Source organism: Megascapheus bottae, chromosome 28, assembly GCF_031878675.1.
Source record: "Megascapheus bottae isolate mThoBot1 chromosome 28, mThoBot2.hap1, whole genome shotgun sequence".
NCBI lineage: Eukaryota > Metazoa > Chordata > Mammalia > Rodentia > Geomyidae > Megascapheus > Megascapheus bottae.
This window is the reverse complement of record NC_143536.1, coordinates 9,914,807-9,933,475: the sequence shown is the minus strand read 5'-3', so window position 1 is coordinate 9,933,475 and position 18,669 is coordinate 9,914,807. Positions and strand designations below refer to the sequence as shown.

General features: G+C 49.8%; 2 long non-coding RNA genes across 4 annotated transcripts; one reads left to right on the top strand and one right to left on the bottom strand.

Annotated features, from left to right (window-relative positions):
* Positions 1-2,224: 2,224 nt before the first annotated feature.
* Positions 2,225-16,764, bottom strand: LOC150045151 (uncharacterized). 2 transcript variants are annotated; one of them, XR_016532967.1, is made up of 3 exons: positions 16,627-16,764; positions 16,286-16,435; positions 2,225-2,783 (listed from the first exon to the last, which is right to left on the bottom strand). It is a non-coding gene; the product is annotated as an uncharacterized LOC150045151 (long non-coding RNA). The 2 variants fall into 2 exon arrangements; XR_016532966.1 differs by lacking the exon at positions 2,225-2,783 and adding an exon at positions 10,925-11,726.
* Positions 13,301-18,176, top strand: LOC150045150 (uncharacterized). 2 transcript variants are annotated; one of them, XR_016532965.1, is made up of 5 exons: positions 13,301-14,752; positions 15,495-15,588; positions 15,815-15,980; positions 16,641-16,724; positions 17,969-18,176. It is a non-coding gene; the product is annotated as an uncharacterized LOC150045150 (long non-coding RNA). The 2 variants fall into 2 exon arrangements; XR_016532964.1 differs by lacking the exon at positions 17,969-18,176 and having other exon boundaries at positions 16,641-16,764.
* Positions 18,177-18,669: the final 493 nt, after the last annotated feature.

Genomic DNA, 18,669 nt, shown 5'->3' with positions numbered 1-18,669 from the left:
GTGAATGGGGGAGGGTGAGGGAGGACCTACATCCTTCATATACACGTGTGAAAACAGAAGACTAAGAGCTATTTGAGGAGATGAGGAGCCATGTCAGAGCAGGGTGGGAGAGGGAGGGAGGCATCGCCCATCCAGCGCCTACACCTAAGGAGAGGCCCAGCAATATTCCTCTGGTACAACTAATTTATGCTAGTGAAAAAACTCATTAAAAAACAAAGACGAGGCCTAGACAAGGTAGACACCCAGTGGCCCTGAGGCCTGGCCAGTGACGAGTCCTACCTGCACCCTTCTCCTGCTCATTTGATCTGCGTGCCATCCTTTAAACTCACAAAAATGCACTTTACATGCAGGCGTTGATCTTTGCAGCTACGGAGCTGTCGGACGGGCTGCCTTGTCTGCTGGGCCAGGAAACCCTTTGGCCAGGGCGTCTGGCCGGCCCCACACCTGCCGCTCAGTACTTGCGCACCCTGGTTCTGCAGAGCACAGACACTTTAGGACAATGTGAAAGACCAGGAGAAGACCTGGCCGCAAGTGAGACAGAGGGCTTCCGGGATGGGTGCCGACTCCAGGGGCTACAGACATCTCAAGCGTTCCAGAACTAGGGGAGATGGGTCGTTTTTCATGAGGTCATGTCTCCTGGACATGTAAGTGATGGAAGTCTCTCCAATGACCCGCCGTGGGGCACAGCGGCAGCGGCAAGGCCAGGGACCAGCCAGCCCTCGGCACCAGGATGGGCCTGGCTGCCTTTCCAATGTTTTCCTCTCGGGCCAACATTCACTTCTTGGACTTCAAGGGAATGGTTCTCCCAACCCAGTAGAGGAGGAGGACACGGTGGACAGCCCAGCAAATTATCAGTTCCATAGAGCTCAGGGTTGGACTGTCTTGGTTATGTTCATTCTGAAAGCGGGACTTTCGGGGTTGAGGTCACATGGAGGTGAACCTGCGGGAGCCTTGCCGGCAGAGATGGGGGGCCTGGAGAAGCCATTCTTGGGTGGCCCTCGGGGGTGGGCCTAAAGGCAGCAGTGTCTCCCAACCCAGGGTTATGACTTAGTGCTGTGTCCCATGATCAACACTGGGAAGGGCTGGGGAATTCTCTCCAGCACCCTTGGTGACACCCCGGCCACCAGCTTTGAGGGCCTGGCCTTGTGCGGATCACATTGACGGTTACTGCCCACCGTTGAGCTGAGAATGCTCAGGGCACTGGGTGTGGACTCCGGTGATAGGAAAGGCTGGCTGGGTTTGTCCCAGTGCTGGCTGCCTGGCGCCGAGGTTGGGACCTGGGCTGGTGCTCTTAGGTTTCTAAGCTGGAGAGTGCAGTGGAAGGTCGGGGCTTCAACACTGGGCTCATGTGTTGGGATGGGTGCAGGGTGGGCGGGGGGGAGCATGGCACAGGTGGTGCTGACACTGGAGGTGCCTGAGAGATTGAACAGAGGAGAAGAAGCTCTCAGTGTGCCCAGTGGGAGCCCAGGGGGATGAGAGGGTGGGCCAAAGGAACGGCGTCCATGGGGGTAGCCAAGGTCAGAGCGTGAAGCCATTCATGCTGAGGGCCAGGGCAGAGGGTGGCTGGGGTGAAGCTGCAGCCCCTGCATCTGGGAGGGGCCGCAGACCCATCCCCACACATGGGGTGGGGGATTCCACGCGGGGAGGACTGAGGTGAGGCAAGGCAGCACTGGTCGCTGCTGTGCTGTGGCTGAGGCCCTGGGAGGCAGAGGCCGGCCTGGGTCACCCTGTCTGTCCCCGCCTCAGCAGAGGCCCCAGTGGGGTCGATCAGACCCCAGGGAGGGGCCACCCACCCATCCTGCTTTCCCTGCCTAAAGTAGAACCAGAAAGGTGACTGGGCTGAGGACGGGAAGGAGGAGGAGGGCTTAGAAGGGGGGCTCTGTGTTAGGGAAGGGGGCCAGCATGGAGGCAGTTGTTTCTAGCCCCTCCTCTGCTGGGCCTTGTGCTAGGCGCTGGTGGATGTTGGGGGCAGACAGCGGGGAAGGAAACCCAGAAGGAAGGTGTGGGGCTAGAAGGGAAGACAGGAAAGCTGGGAGAGCTGGGCCCCCAGAGGCTGTTCTGGTTTGAATGGGTCTCCCAAAATTCCACATGTTGCCAAGGGAAGCGCCGAATCCCACAGAGCTGAGCACTGTCTCAGTGGCGTCTGCTTGGGGGAGCTCCTGGGCCATGGAGGGGTCAGTGCTGTCCCTGTGGGAGCAGGCTGCCTAACCATGAAAGGCACTGTGTCAGATGAGTCCCACGCTTCCGCCCCCCTGCCTCATGTCACAAAGTGCCAGGCAGATGCCAACAGCTTGATACTGGGCACCCAGCTTCTCCATCTGTGAAACAACTTTCTCTTTATGTATCACCTGGCCTCTGGTATTCTGTTACAGTAGCACAAAACACAGTAAGACAAACAAAACCCCTACCCAGGCAAAAGACAATTCCAAAGCTCTTCTGCCAACAACAACAAAAAAGGCAAGGGGAAAGTGCAGTGTGCAAGCACTTAGTTATGAACCCTTTAAAACATTTGTTTTAGAGGAAATGCTTTCTTTCCCCCCCCCCCCACACACACGGGGTGTAACGCTGGGCATAGGCCTGCCAAGACTGTGTATCCACATAGTCTCGGCCCAGCTCTCCCCAGCTTCTTCAGGGCTTCTGTCATGAAAGCGCTGCTGAATCTGCTCAGATACTCTTCCTCCCTCGCGATGACTTTATGATTTTGACTATGCGGTGTAAGACATTGATCACGACAGCCCATGAAAGCCGCCTTCTGCTGCCACTCTTATTATGGTGTCTGAAATCTTGGCGGGAGCCCCAAAGTGAAAAGAAAAGAATCAAAGGATTACAAATAAGAAAGGAAGTCAAATGACCCCTGTGGATCCCAGAAGACTGTTGTATCTTTGTATCTGATTAAACAGGATCAGCAAAGTAGCAGGATACAAAATCAGCATACAAAAAAAAAAAAAGCAAACAAAAAGCACACACAGGGGAAATCCAATTCGACATAAGAAAGTGGCAAGACATTCCATGTGCCCAGACTGGCAGGATGAATATTTTGAAGATGGCCACATCCACTAAAGCCATGCAAATCCCAGGGCATTCTTCACAGGACTAGAAAGAGACTCTTACAATTCACACTGAAGAACAGAAGACCCTGGCTAAGTGGTAAAAGCAAACTGGATCAAAAACAGCAATGTTGGAAGTATCATACAGTACCCCAACATGAAAGTATCTTGTAGAGACACAGAGCAACCAAAACAGTGAGGTCCTGCCACAACAAACAGAGGCCAATAGGATAGAATAGAGGACCTAGAAATAGACATAGAAACAGGACTACCATATGGTCTGGTTACATGGCCCCTGGGCACATCTCTGAAGGAATGTGAGTTCGAGTACACTAGAGGAAGCTGCGTAGCCACAGGCTCTCTACAGAGCAATAATCAAGCTTTAGAATCAGCACTGTTGGTACCCATCAACTGGTGACCAGAGGAGAAGAAAAGGGGGCATATGTACGCATATATATACATGCATAAGTAAACATATATGCATAATCGTACACAATAGAATGTGTTTGGCCATTAAGAACAAAATTATGTGGTTTGCAAAAAGATGAATGAGATGGGAGTGCATCATTTTGAAAAACAAGTATCATTTCCTTTTTTTCCCATTCACGTGTAAAATGTAAATGAAAAACATGCCACGTAGTCTGTTAGGGGACAGGAGGGGGACACAGAGGGAGGTTAGGTACATAAAATCCAAGTGCCTCTACTATGGATAAACACTTAACAATAAAGCCCATTTTTTTGTACAACCAATACGCTCTACAAAAAGGTAAAACTTGACATTCATTTTCAATTAGAAAAATGTTATTTAGGCAGCAAAATGCCAGGGATTCTCTAAGGGACTGCCATGTCGGTGGCATCTGGGGGGGCATATCCTCTATAGAATACAAAAATGACCCTTTATCAATTGAGCCTGACAAATCATAAGATTTCTCTGGCCTTCACGTGAACTGATATCATTATGGAACTGTATTGTTGTTGGTTTTTTTTTTATTAAGTTTATATTGAAGTGGACTCAGAAGGCAGCAGCAATCTCTCCTGACAAAAGTAGGGGTGTGGGGGGGACACCAGGTCACCCGATCATCCAAGTCTTTAAGGAGTGTCGTGGTTTCAGACACGTGTCTTCACGGCTCAAGGCATTTCACAGACTGGAATCGCAGGTTACTTAGAAATATTATTCTCTTTAGGCAGGAGTGGGGTTTGAACTTAGGGCCTAGTGCCTGCTAAAGGCTGGAGCCACCCTGCAGGGCCTGCCTCCAGCCCTGGTTTTCACTGGTTATTTTTAGGATAAGGGTCTTGCCTCCCACCCCAAGGCGTGGGCTTGAGTCACAACCCGACCCCTTTTCTTGTTGTCCACTGCCACACCCAGCTTCCCTTCCACAGAGTCAGTGTCCCACAGGAATTGTCTGCTCCAGCTGTGCCACGAGCCTCCCGGTCCCAGCCTCCCACACCACTCAGGACCACAACACTGTGGCCAGCTCTGGGTTGAGAAAGGATCTTGCCAACTTCTCTGTCTTGGCTGGCCTCAAACCATGATCCTTCTGTCCCCACACTCCCAAGCCGCTGGGGCTACATGCTCGAGCCACTGGCATAGACATTTTATTCTACCTATAGCTCATGATTCTTGTGGAGCTATTTTGTTTTCCCCCGAAATGATTGAACTCTGCAGACAAATCATTTTCCGTTTTGACTGGGGGTAAGCCTGGCCAAACGACTATCATGTATGTTAAGGTGCGCACTGTGATGTTTTGATGAACATACTGTGAACTAACAGTCGTATGAAACCAATTAACACATCCACTAGCTGACATACTTTCTGTGTTTGCTCTGAGGATCCCCTGGTTGGCAAAATTCCAGAACACAAGAGTTACCACCTACGGCAGCACCTTGACGAATAGGCCTCAAGAACTGATTCATCTCATATCCTCGAATCTTCTCACCATCAGGGGCCTGCGCCATGCACCCTCTCCTACAAGTTCCAGTGCTTTGGGCCCCACATCTAACACCATTTCTTTGTGAGTTGGCTGCTTTCCCTTGGGTGCCAGTGTCTCTGGGCTCAGAAACATGGTTGCCTATGAAAGGATTTGTTCTTCTGGAAAGCTTACTGGCCAACATGTTATTGTATATGTGGACGTGACTTCCAGAATGGGGCAAGATTAAAAGTGGTTGTTGTTCTTTTTTCCTTCGCTGAGCTTATTTGCAATATAGCGTCCATTGGGAGTCTGTACCCCAAACTCCAAACCCTGGGGCTTTTTCACACAATTTAGAACCCTGTTCTTAATGGATGCCAGGAAATGCTGTGAATTTTGTTCCAGGAGGAAAAAGAGGGCTGTGGAGAGGGTTGCCGGTAACTAGCAAAGCAAGACAGTTTGCTCCATGCCACTATGAACAGAACACACATTGCCTGTTCCTTTCTATTCTCTACGTATCAGCTGCCAAACAGGTGGACACTCACACCTTTTCCCCAGGAGACCTCTTGCTCCCTGGGGTATACCCTGGGCCTTGCCTCAGGGGTCTCCTACCTGCAGAGTCTTCATTCTCGCTACTGGAATCCCCTGGGTGCTCACACAAACTTCAGAGGAAGGCTATTGGAAGAGACCCAACTCCAGTACACCCAGAGGGATATTCTGGAACTCACTGCACCCTGGCAGGGACCTTTCCACCCAGGATGGATAAGTGGTGCCACAAAGCCCTAAGAGTTCCAAGCAGGAGGTCTGGCTTCTTCTCCACCTCCTGGTGCAGCTGAGAGGAATGCCTGGGTCCAGGTTCCCTGTGAGGTAGCACTTGAGAGCCAGGCCTGTTCTCCAAGAGTCTGTCCACAGTGGGCCAGCATCCAAGGGCCCAGTACAAATGTCTGGTATACAAGCTGAGATGTGTGCCCAAGGCAGAAGCAGGACACACAGGGTGTGTGGACCATTGTAGCAAAGCACATGAGACTGGATGCTCGAGGCCTGCCATCCTCCTCCACTTCTTCCCAGGCTGCTGAAGTAGGAAGAGAGCGTGTGCTCCTTGTTCTTTGTATTCTGTGCTCCCTGCCTCCTTCTCCAGAGCAAAAGTGCAACCTGTTCCTCCGGCCCAGGAGCCCTTTCTGTGGAGGCCTGGCCCAAGGGGTTTCAATCTGGCAATCCTTCCCATGAGGCTCGGGGGTCTCCCTACTTGCACAATCTTCGTCTTCGTTACTGGAATCATATCGGTGTTTGTATTCCAGCCTTTGGAGACATAGACATTGGGAATAAATCTATTGGAGAGAGTGCATCCTTCAGTCTCTCAGGTGGCTGGGGCTATGGTGGGCACTTTGTATGGTTCAGATGTTGTTTGACTGCAAAAGTTGGTGTGCTGGAGGTTTGGTCCTGAGTATGACAATGCCGAGAGATGGTGCAGATGTTCAGAGGTGGGGCCTCTAGAAAGTAATTGGTCATTTGGAGAAATCACTCTAAAGAAGAGAATAATGTCATGTTGCTAACCACAACCAGATGAGGGGGATACCGGAGCTGAAGAAATGAGAAAAGACAGAGAATAGAAAAGCAGGGAACCTGGGGGTCCAGCAGTCACTGACTTCTGAGCCCTGAGCTCCCGTTAGCAAGCTTATTTATCTAGTTCAGTGCAGGGAAGGTGACTACAGATATGTGCATGTACCTTATGGTCACAACCATTAGCATGAGGTATAGTTTGTACCGATAGTGACATTTGACTCCTTTATCAATAGGGAGCAGAAGGGAGCAGTAAGCATTGAACTGTAACACCGACATTCATCTTATTTCTAAGGCCTCAAGCTTTTAGTGTTCAAACAGCTCTAATCTAAACACACTTAGGGTAGTAACTTATACATTTATCCTGCCTTGTCTGTTTGACCTTTCCAGGGTCCAGTTCTTAGCCTTCTAACCTCTTAACCTTTTTCTGGTCTCACATCTCAGCTTCAGGGTTCCCTACAATGTCATGGTTGCAGGCCTGCTTAGCTCCTCTGGAGGTTTTGTTCTAAATACAAAGCAGGCCTCCAAATCCCTCCAGCTCCTCCTTAGTCGGAAGTCACTCTCACATACCCACACAATTACTTTGGTAGGCAGCTGAAGCGGAGGCCCTGGAAGGGTGGAGGCTTTCAGGCATGCACAGGCTGCAGATTATCAACAGGGGTGAGGGGATGGATGGAGTACCCTTAGTGGGCTTGAGGGACTGACTGACTCTCTGAAAGCTGATATTATAGAAAGTACAAAGAGAGGAAGGGGAAAGAGAGAGGAGAGAGGGAGAAACTCAGTGTCCCCTATAAAGACGAGAATCCTCTGAAGAACATTGCTCCTGGTCAGGGAACCATCTATCAGGAAACTGAGTCATGAGTGTTAGGACAGATCAAGCAGATGAAAGGAGAGGAAAAAAGGCAGAGACCTCAGCAGGCTAGGAGTCTTTAACCGTGGCTGCAAGGTCAGAGAAACAAAGAACAGAGTGTGCGTGTGTGGTGGGGGGAGGTTGTTTTTAATCTTCTTCAGAACTTCTTTTTGTCCTGTCCTGTTGGGGATTTATTGTCTGAACTGTCCTTTTGGGATTTATGGTGCCAACAGTCTTGTTTGGGGTTTTATGACAGGAGGTATCCTCTGTTCCATGTCAGATCAGGTCAGGGACAGAATCTTCCCAAGAACCAGAAGGGCCCCTCAGGGGCGGGTGGTCAGTAGGTCATGTCCTGGGAGCAGCATGGAGTTATGAGAACAAGATAGATTCCCATCATTTGAGACCTTGAAGGGGTATAAAAAGTTGAGGGATGCAGGGTCTTTCCTGGCTACTTCCTGCTGACATAGGGGCACTAAGGAGCCAATAGGGCTGGGATCTTCAGGGTCTGGTTCTGTGCTGGACAGGGCCCGGGAAGTGTAAGCAGGCAACTCCAGTTGCCTGCAGTCATAGAATGGCCTTGACTTGTTCCCAGGTGGTGTCCTGAGCGAGGGGTGTTATTCTATTAAAGAGAAACATTTGAAAATGGTGGAGAAAAGAAAGAGGGTCCAAGAAGGAGGAGTACCAGGATGACTGCTAAAGGTCCTAATTGAAGGGCCAGCCAGGGGACCCTATGAGAGGGAATCCCAGCAGGATGTCCACTGGAGGGAATTCCATCTGTTGAGATGTTCCTGCAATTGAGTTGAAACCGGGCAAAAGGCTGACGAGGTGGCAGAACTGGTTGATAGGAATGACACAGGAGAGCAAACCCTGGTCACAAGCCAGGAAAGTTCCACTTGGAGCATAAACCCAGTTGTGGCCCATTACAAGGAAGGGGGAATTTCCATATAACAGGGATTAGGGCAGGAAGGGGGAGGGTCAAGGTTTCTGACAACTGGTTGGGGAGAGCATGGTAGACTGCAAGGGCTGGATTGGAGTGGTTAAGGACATGGTGGGAGGCCTTGATCGTTTCCTGTAACTGGACTATAAATGCTTGGATCATAGATGTCTAGACTACAGAGTATGAATGAGAGACCCAGGAAAGTTCCTGAGCCCAAACCTTACTACAAACAGAAATAGCTGGTAATAAAGGCAAAAATGTAAGTTGCTTTCAGTTAGAAGGTAGACAGGTATGGACATTAGATAGGTATGCTTATGAACTGCAGTGATCACTCACCTATCACGGGAGGTGGATTCCAGAGACTTGTGCAATAGGTGAAAATCTCCCAATAGCCGTGTTGTATTTATTTTTATTATATAAGTATATATCTATGCTTTATAAACCCTACTCTCCTAGAAACCTTTCCCATTCTTATTCCAACACTCACATAAACACTTCATATGCTTTTAAAACACTTTCTATACTCTTAAACCTACATAACTTTTAACAACATACAGTTTTTGTTTTTGTTTTTTGTTGTTGTTGTTTTTTTGCCAGTCCTGTGCTTGAGCTCAGGGCCTGAGCACTGTCCTTGGACTTTCTCAAGGCTAGAGCTCTACCACTTGAGCCTCAGCACCACTTCCGGCTTTTTTCTATGTATGTGGTACCAAGGAATCGAACCCGAGTCTTCATGCATGCTAGGCAAGCATTTTAACCACTAGGCCAAACTCGCGGCCCATATAGAGTTTTATATGGATACTCACTGGTGAAGTGGACTACAACATGAAGGCAGCTGTGCCGTGCTGATGGTGATGAAAGCGATGACGATGGTATGAATGGAGCATGCAGCCAAGCAGAGCAGCACAGCTCTTCTGAAGGCATCACTTCATCAGGGGCTGCATCAGGAGCTGCAGTATCCTTACCCTGGGCCATAACTTCTACTTCTGCTAAAGGTGTAGGTGCAACTGATCACTTTGTCCGATGGGTGAACACATTTAGGGGAGTGCTTTTTCTTCTGAATGAGGTTTTCTATAAACTGACGTCACTTTTGATTGAATTTATGAAGTGCAACAAACAAAGCTCCAGGGGTCCCATTCTTCACTCGTCAAAGTTCACTGGCCGTTCTGACCATGGTTGCGAGACAACTGAGCGCTGGACCAACATCCTCCTCTTCACCAACCTGTAGTTGGTCTCTGACTTTGTCATCTCCATCAGGTCTCTGTCAATGGTTGTGAGGACATTGATTGGCTCATTTATCAGGAGTTATGGCATTGAAGCCATCTCCTCCCAGAAGTTTTTGCAGCTTCATGGCTTTAGCTATTGCAGTGATGGACTCTGTTAGGAGAGAATCCCTTGTAATCGTGGATTACTTCTGGCCACAAATTTTTCCAGCTGGCATTCACTGTTTCACTTTTCATCTCCTTATGGTCTTCTGAATATTTAGGAGACTCAATACAATATTGTCATCATGCCAGTATGCCTTTAGTGAGAAGTTTTTATCCATACTTGAGTCCATAGCCTCAACCAGGTTTTGCAGGGCATTTTGCACATACAGGACCTTGAAAGTGTGAAACGCCTTGATTCTTGGGCTGAATGAGCGATGTGGTATTGGGTGGTGAGTACTTTATCTGGACTCCATTGTAGGACAGATCGGCAGCCTGGCCTCCAGCACTGTCCATATCAAGAGCACTTTGAACCTCCGGGACAAAGCATTGGTGGAACCAAGATCCATGAGGAGATTTGTAGCCCAGCCTTGGGGTTGTGCATGCAGTACACAAGGCAAATATATTCGTATTTTTGTTTCTTAGGGCCCTTGGGGTTTTTGACTCATGAATAAGCCCTGGCTTTATCATAAAGCCTTCTCACACATCACCAGTTACTTGATCCTTTTGGGTGTTAAAACCAGGGACTTGGGCTTTGTCCTTTATAATAACAGTGTGTTTCTAACATAAGCTGTCTCATCCATGTTAAAAACTTGTTCAGGCTCAGGGCCCTCTTTCTGGAAGATGGACTTGTACATGTCATTCAAATATTCCTTAGCCCCCGCTTTTATCTGCAGAGGCAGCTTCTCCCTGCAGAGAATGCACCAGTGTCTTTGAAATGTGTCAAACCAGCCCTGGCTGCCCTGAATGGGGATTGGTCTGTTGGGAGAAGCACTCTACAGTCCTGCTTCTATGTTGTCGTCCTCGCCTTCATCCTCGTCACCATTGTGAACATCCGTGCTGTCCACAAAACCATCATACTGTTTCCTGGCCTTCGTCCAGATAGTGTTGGTATCCAGTGAGATATTCTTCTGGCATTGGTTTATCCACAGGGCCAATGCAGACTCCATCCTTACAACGGCCTAAGTGCAGGAAGTAACCACCCTCTTTGCAGTCTTGTTAAAAGTCATCATTGCCATAGACCTAATATTCTTCTTGTCTTTCTTTATGTAGCAAACACTACATTTGTTGATCTCGTAATGGCAGCCTACAGCCACGTATTTCTTGCCTTTAACATGTCGAGAAATTTCACCTTTTCTTTGATGGTAAGCAACTTCTTGTAGTGCTTAGCTTCACTGCCAGAAGTCTTCAGAGAAGGCTTTGGACATTTGGAGGGCTTCATAGGGCTTTAAAGATAAACTTTTACAAACATTTCACAATTCACACAACCACAGAGTTGCACTATGCGTAGCAATCAGACATCAATGTAGAGTGGATACGGAGAGATGCTGAACCACAGTGTGGAAGAGCAAACAGACAGATGCTATGGCCATTGAGTCAATCAGCATCCAGGATACAGAACACAATGCTGTGGTTGGTCACCTTCCATCCCATCAGTGAAATAGCATGCTGTGTACAATCCAATGTTGGCAGACTTGCACAAGTGGTAGTGGTGTATTTCTATCATGTATAGTACAGCATTCATCCACTGATGGAATATATATATATATATACCATATTCTGATTTAATATTCTTTTGATATGTTTGAACTAATACTTTTTAAAAGGCAAAATAACTGAAATTATAAATATTATATAAATACCTATGTACTGAAAAATCCTGCAAAATAGCAAAAACTCTGCACTACAGATTTAGATATGTATTTTTAATCCCACAATACAGTGAAGTGGCAATAAGTAAACGGAGATATAGGGAGGGATGACTGTATTTTCTGTTGATCTCTCAGCTTTTGATGACTTTTGAAGGGAAAAGCACAAGTGACTGTTCAGGATTTGACACCTTTCCCTCTTATCCGAGCAGTTCTTCCCATCTGCCTCTGGGTGGTCGTTGGTTGGCAGGACTGTTGGGGTGGGTCTCAGAGGTCTCTTCTCCTCGCTGGCACAACGTCCCATTTGGCATTACTTGTTGCTGGGATGACATATCCCAGTTGGCTGAATCCCACACTGGAGGTGAGTGACAAAGAGCAGGGAGTATGGAGTTATAGGTTTTTTGGGTTTTTTTTTGGTGTGGGGGGGAGGCAGTCCTGGGGCTTGAACTCAGGGCCTGGGCACTGTTCTTGAGTTTTCTTGAGCCTAATGCTCTACTCTTAACACTTGAGCCACAGTGCCACTTTGGTTGTTTTCTGTGTATGTGGTACCAAGGAATCAAACCCAGGGCTTTGGTGTCTGCTAAGGGAGCAAGCACTCTACCACTAGGGACACTCCTAGTCCCAGTTGTAGGCTTTTACACATATTAGGGCGAGACTCTTCTTCATAATTTTTTTTTGTCCTGTCCTATTGGAGATTTATTGTCTGAACTGTCCTTTTGAGATTTACAGCGCAAACAGTCCTGTTTGGGGTTTTATAGTAGCGGTATTTTCTGATAAGGCTGGTCCTATACTTCAGATAAGGTCAGGGATTCAGAAGGGGCTCCCAGGGGAGGATGGTCACTGGGTCACGGGAGCAACATGGACTTATGAGAACAAAGCAGATTCCCATTGGTGCTCCATGAAACAAACCTGGCTATATACTGAAAATGACAGAAACCATACAAAACATACAGAACACCTCCATGGAATTACACTAAACCAAAGAAACTGGAGAATCGAAAAATCCCACAAATGTTGTGGAGATTAAACTACACCAATGGGTCAAACAGGAAGTCTTCATTATAACTAAGCTATTGTGAAAATAGGCCTTGTAAAATCCAAAAGATAACCTGAAAGCAATGCCTAGGAAGAATTCTGTTTGCACCATCTCACACAACACTGTCAAAGACCGAAAGATCTAAATGTGATCGTTTACCAGGTGAATGCGCCCATCACTTCAGTACCTCTCCCAGGGGCCCAGTACTCATGTTGAGAGTCACTGAACAATCAGGCCACAGAAAAATACAATTATTTGGCTAAGCAAAGTAAATTAGAAGGAAAAATCTGAGTGGACTGTAATTCTAAGTTTGAAATGCTGGGATCTGACAAAAATAGAGATAAAGTTTTGCTGGTCGCCACAGCTTCTGGAAACAAGAGAGAAGGGTTAACTGATGAAGCAGAGGGAAACTCTTTTGCAATGGTGACTGATGACACTAGTGAGGTGCCTGTCAAATCCCACAGGAATGGCAACACCCAGGGATCCTTAATGCAATTCTGGACTGGAGTTGAGAATGATGCAGAGCATATTGGTCAGTCTGGTAACAAGTACCACAATGAAGATGCTGCTTTAAAACAGGACTTGGGATAGAGTTGTGGAAGAACTTTCCCATGCTACCCTTTCACTTGAGGTGCAGCTCAAATTGTTCAAGTGTTCTGCTGCACACTGTTAACACAAAGACACTGATACCTGAACACAGATATATAGATATAGATATAGATATCTGAACACTGTGGTTAACACTGATGTCTGAACACAGGGCCCAGGATTATGATGCTTCCTTCCCCACCCAGTTCAAACAGTTGCTATCAGTGGCTAAAATTAGAAAGATTTTCCTAGGGGTGGGTCAGGGACAAACACTGACACCCACAAGTATTACTGAGTGCCAATGTTTCACTGGAAACCTGACAGGGTGGAACAAGAGCACGGCACTGGTGCTGCACAGTCTGGATTCAAATCCTAATCAGAAGCTACACACAGCCGGAAAAGCGAAATAGACTTCCATGTGCCTCACTTGTACCTAGAAAGGACAAAATGCAAGCGAAGTCCTTACAAGACTGGGACTCCGTGGACTCCTCGGGTTTCCTGTGACTTAAGTCTGCCAGAATCAGCTAGACCTTGGCTGTGTTTGGAAGGGAGGTGGCTGCGGGGCAGCAAAGTCCATTCTTTATCCTTCGATGGGTGGCATTGACCTCATGGAGAAAATCTGTTCTTTCCTGTCACTCTTCCTCTCAGCAGCTGCCCAAAGCCTGGGCACAGCAGGGATGGGGATAACCTGCTCATGTTTTGATCAGGGAAATGAAATTTAGAGTCCTTAAGAGACTTGGCCAGAGCCATAACACAAATGAGTGGTGGAACTGAAACCCATCACCTGAGTACCTGAGAGCTCTAGTTGGTGTTGTAGAATTTGAACCAGTTCTTCTCCCTGTCTTCCTCAAATCCTCCTATACCCAGATCTCCTCAGGGAGTCTGATGCTCTGGAAGACATGCCTGAGCCACAGAAGGGCTCCCATCCTCACAACCCTCCTGCCCCTCCACTGTTGAAATGTGCTACTTTCCTTCATGTGAAGCCCTGGGAAGGACAGTGAGGAGTCCACAATGTGGCTGTGTTCCCCCCGCCTCTCCACACTGCCCACTGCTTTTCAGGGTGCCTTTGTGATAAGCAGGTGGCTGTCCTTGTGTGACCTGCAGTCTGCCTGGACCCTAAACGGTCTCAAAGTCCAGAACATTTCTATTACCTATTCATGGCTGCCCCAAGTATGACCTTTTCTTCTCCTGACCAAGACTGGATGGACAGTTATTGACACAATAAGGCCATGTGCTCCCACTCCCACCAAGCCTGCTGCTTTCAGGGTCTGGGTGGAAGAAGGCGATGTGTGCCCAAGTCAATTGATGATGGATGCGCGTTCAGATGTTGAGTATCTGTTGTGAGCAGCACCTTCCGGCTTCCCTATCCCCAAATTTCTCCTTGATCCAGAACCAGGCCTAACCACAGTAGGTGACCTCAGACAAGGGGTCACAGTGACCCCTTCCATGAAGGCCACCCAGGACCAAATGTCTACTCCACTAACTCGATGATGTCCTTGCCAACATCCACTTAACAGCCTTCTCACGACTCTCAATGACGCAAGCTGAATCGTAGGTCTTCCCTAACAACGTTGGTTGTGGATTTTGACACTGACATTCAGAAGACTCTGAGTTGTACCCACCTTCCCTTTGGGGAGTATCTGTGTATCACATTCTTCTGATCTTATGGACACGGCAATGGATTGCCACTGTGTCCCCTCTCAGCCAGCATTGGAAAATGAACCTATTTCTAAACATCTCAAGCAGGGCCACAGGAGGTGAGTAGGAAATGCATTCCAAGACCCACAGAGATGCTAAAGTGGGGGGAATCATGTGAGGGTGACATGTGAGAGTGGGGAGTAAACCAGAACTGGGCCATGTGTGGAAGACAGGCACAAAACACTTCCACAGGAGCAATTCAGGTTTCCCACATCAAAGAACTCCAGGCGCCCACCAGGCTCACGGAGGGAGATTCAGATTGCAAGACAAGATGAGCATCTGTGCATTAGCATAGTGACAAGACCCCCTAGAGGGTTCACAGCAAGTATCAGTCACAAGTATACTTTACATGCACAGGCAAATCACAAACGGCCCATGTTTTGCTTCACAATGTGGATCCCAGATCTGTACATTATTATTGTGCCTCTGTAAAATATTTGAGAAAAAATAATGATTTGCACTCCCCCATTGCCTGGATTATAAAAATTTGGAGTGAATAAGGGACCCATGCATGCTGACAATATAGAGAGGCCCATCCCCGATGCAGAGTGCTGGTGCTAACCATTTCCATGGTTTCTGAATCATCACACAGAATGACTGTGTGTGTGTGTGTGTGTGTGTAAATGGACAATTCCTGCCCCTGGACACTTTGGCCCCAGTGCATATGGCTGAACCCTTCCTAGAAGCAAGCAGATGCAACATTTGCCCAGCAAAGCTTGCAACCCATGGGCTTGTGTTGCTGGCACATGCTTAGTTGCATGGAGTTGTATGGCACTGTTCTGGCCCCGGGGTCTTTTGCAGAAAGGACATCTGGCCTCCTCTGTTGCCATGGAAGCTCGTATCCAAGCTCAGGAACAGGAGCCCCAGTTGAGTGCAGCTCTACACAAATGGGAAGGTAAGGTGTCCATACACTCATCCTTCTGTTTACAGGACTAGGGTCAGAACCAGGAAAAATCACCTGAACAATTAACTCCTTCCATATGAGACTCATGGACACCTGGCACCTGAAGTAGTGACCTTGTGATATTTCTCTGTCACTGGTACTTCTCAGCCCTGACTGCACATGAAGGCCCCTAATAGTCTTGAACGAAACACACTGCTCTCTTTTTCCCATGGCTCAGGCAACACTGCCTGGGGTTCTTGGAAGAGTGTGGCTGCTGATCTGGAACATGGGGACTGCCACTGCTGCTGCCTTGGGATCACATGCAGAGAAGAAAATCTTGGATCTACTGCCCCCGAGCCTGTGTGTGACAGAGATGGCTGGAGCTGAAGGGCAAGAGTCCCCAGGTAATCCTCTCATACACAATATGTCACTCCAGGACTGGTGAGTCTGGGGTGAGGCCATGGCAGTTGTTACCTTGTGTGACAGAGGACTTGCCAACGCTGGACTTGATGTCTGTGCATCTGTGAACTTATGCTAGCCCTGGCTACAGAAAATACTGGGAGACAAAGAACAGTTGAAGGATGAGATTATGACAGACCAATAGGTCTAAGAGATTATGACAGACAGCCATAACCCATGCCGCAGTCTCGTGATGGCCTCACATGGCTGGGTTGGTCTCCACCCAGTGCCTCCCCTGATTTGCACTCACCTGCCCACCAGTATCTGCGCCCCTGCATGTAGTGTGGTGCACGCTTCCCTCTGACTTCCTGGTCACCCATGGAAGTCTCCTGTCCCTTCCTTGTCCATGTCTCCTCCTTTTATCTTTTGAGATATGGTCTCACGGAGAGGAGTGAGAGCTCTTGTAAGAAATAAGAGAGAGGGATTGGAGATGTAGCCCAGTTGGCAGATAATGAGCTCTGGTGTCAGGTACCGAGAGGGGAGGGGGAGGGAGGGGGAGGAGGGAGGGGGAGGGAAGGGGGAGAGAAGGAAAGGGGGGGTGGAGGAGAGATGGGGGTGGGAGGGGAGAGCGCGGCGGGCGCTGGTACTCACACGTGTCCTCCCAGCTCCAGCAGAAGAAGAAAAGGCCGCCAGACTTGAGCAAAACAGGCGAGTGCACCCGGAGGCCTTGGATTCAAGCCCCGCTGCCGGTACGAAGAGACAGAAGGAGAAAGCGAAGCGCGGGGGGGGGGGGCGGGGGGCGTGTGAAGGGGAGGCGGGACCGGACCCGCGCTGGCTGGAGCGCGGGGAGCGCAGCCTCCGGCCAAGTCTAGGACGTTCTCTCTGGCTGTGGCTACAAACCACGAGAAAGATCCCCCCACCCCCACCCCCACCCCCACATCGTTTCCCGCGTGCGCGCCAACGCCGGGGAACAGAGCCTCGCCTCGCCCAGCCCGCCCGTGGCTCGAGCACGGCCGGAGGCGCGGCGCTCGCGCATGCGCGCATATGGGCACGCAGGCAGGCACGCAGGCAGGCAGGCACGCAGGCGCACCAGCCGCCGCCGCTGCCGCCACGGTGCCGGAGCATGCGCAGTCCCGGAGCAAGGCGGGGCGTTCTCTAGCCAGCACGGACCGACAGGTGGCCTGACAGACGGGCCTCCTTGGTGTGGCTGGCGCCCCTGCACCCGCAGGAAGGAGGGCCGGCCCCCGGCCAGGTGCGTCCACCAGGGTGACGTGAGGCACCGGGCCTGGACAGGGGCCGCTGCTCCCCAGGGCCTCGAGGCGCGTGCGGTCCACACCCAGCCCCAGCGCGGGGAGGAGGGATGGAGACAGTGGAGTGAGCGCAGTCGAGTCGGGCTGTGGAAGCAGCGGCAGGCCAGCCCGGCTCCGGTGCAAGGGGCTGGAGACCGCAGGGCCGCGGGGCCGGCCTTGAGATGCTTATCCCCGAGGAAGCGCCAGAGAGCTAGAGGCAGAGGCGGGCCGGGGGAGCAGTGCTGCAGAAGTGTCAACAGTCTGCTGAGCAACAATTCAGGTTTCACAGGTGTGAAGGAGACAGGCCAGGGGCCGTGCCACCCAGACACCTCCGCGCATGGAGGGGCAATTGGAACAGAAAGGCATCCTGCGCTTGTACATGTGACCATGGCAATGGCCGTCATGGGGGGGGCTGCTCTGCTGCTGCAGGGGTGTCCTTTAGAGGTCCATGATAGCTTTCAAGCCCACACACACTCATCATTCTCCCTTTAGTCAGATGAGCATCCCATTAAATGGTTTCCTTATCAATGGCGATGCCAAGGTGGCACAAGGGCTCACAGGCTGAAGATGGAAAGGAGTCCCATTCCTGCCTTTAAATGCCCCCATACCTATCTCTGCTGTTTCTGTGTCACCACACACAGTGGCGATACACATGGAAAAGCCTGCCAGTTGTCACAACAGTCACTCATGTAATTCCTTCCCAGGTGCATTTGCATGAGACAGTGGCCACGATGGGACTCTGCTGTGGGACAGGCGCATGGTTCTGTGTCCAGCCAGTCCCCAAACCAGTGCATCCAGACTGGGGCTGCACATCAGTCTTCCATCGAGCCACGTGCGGTCACTTTTGCCCCATGGGCTCTTGGGAGATGGCCATCAGGCCGCATGGGCAGCTGGGCCAGCAGCCCCCAAGGTCAGGAGCAGAAGCCCCAGCCAAGAAACCCGCTTCAAGATGAACCCAAGGATTGGTGAGCTCTGAGGCACAGTGCCTGCACACACCGCTGATTTCTCTCTGAGGGACTGGGAAGAGTCACTTGGTCAGCTGGCTCCTATCCCGGGTGGGGAATTGCTGATGCCTGCTGCCTCTCCTGCGCCAATGGTGCTCAGCCCTAAGAAGGTGGAAATCACTTTGGGTTGTCTGTAGTAAAGAAGACTGACATCCCTGTTACTGGGTTAGACAGGATTCTCAAAACTTGGCCACCCCCCTATGAAAATCAGAATGGCGGTTCCTCTGAAATACATCGATGTACTGTGAAATCTCTCCCACTTCTGGGTATATAGCCAGAGATGCAAGTGAGCATACAGTGGAGGGGTGTGCATCTTGTCTTTTGCAGTACTATTCACAATCAGTGAACCTTGGGGTCAGCCTGGGTATCCAGCAATCCATAAACAGATAAGGAAAATTCGA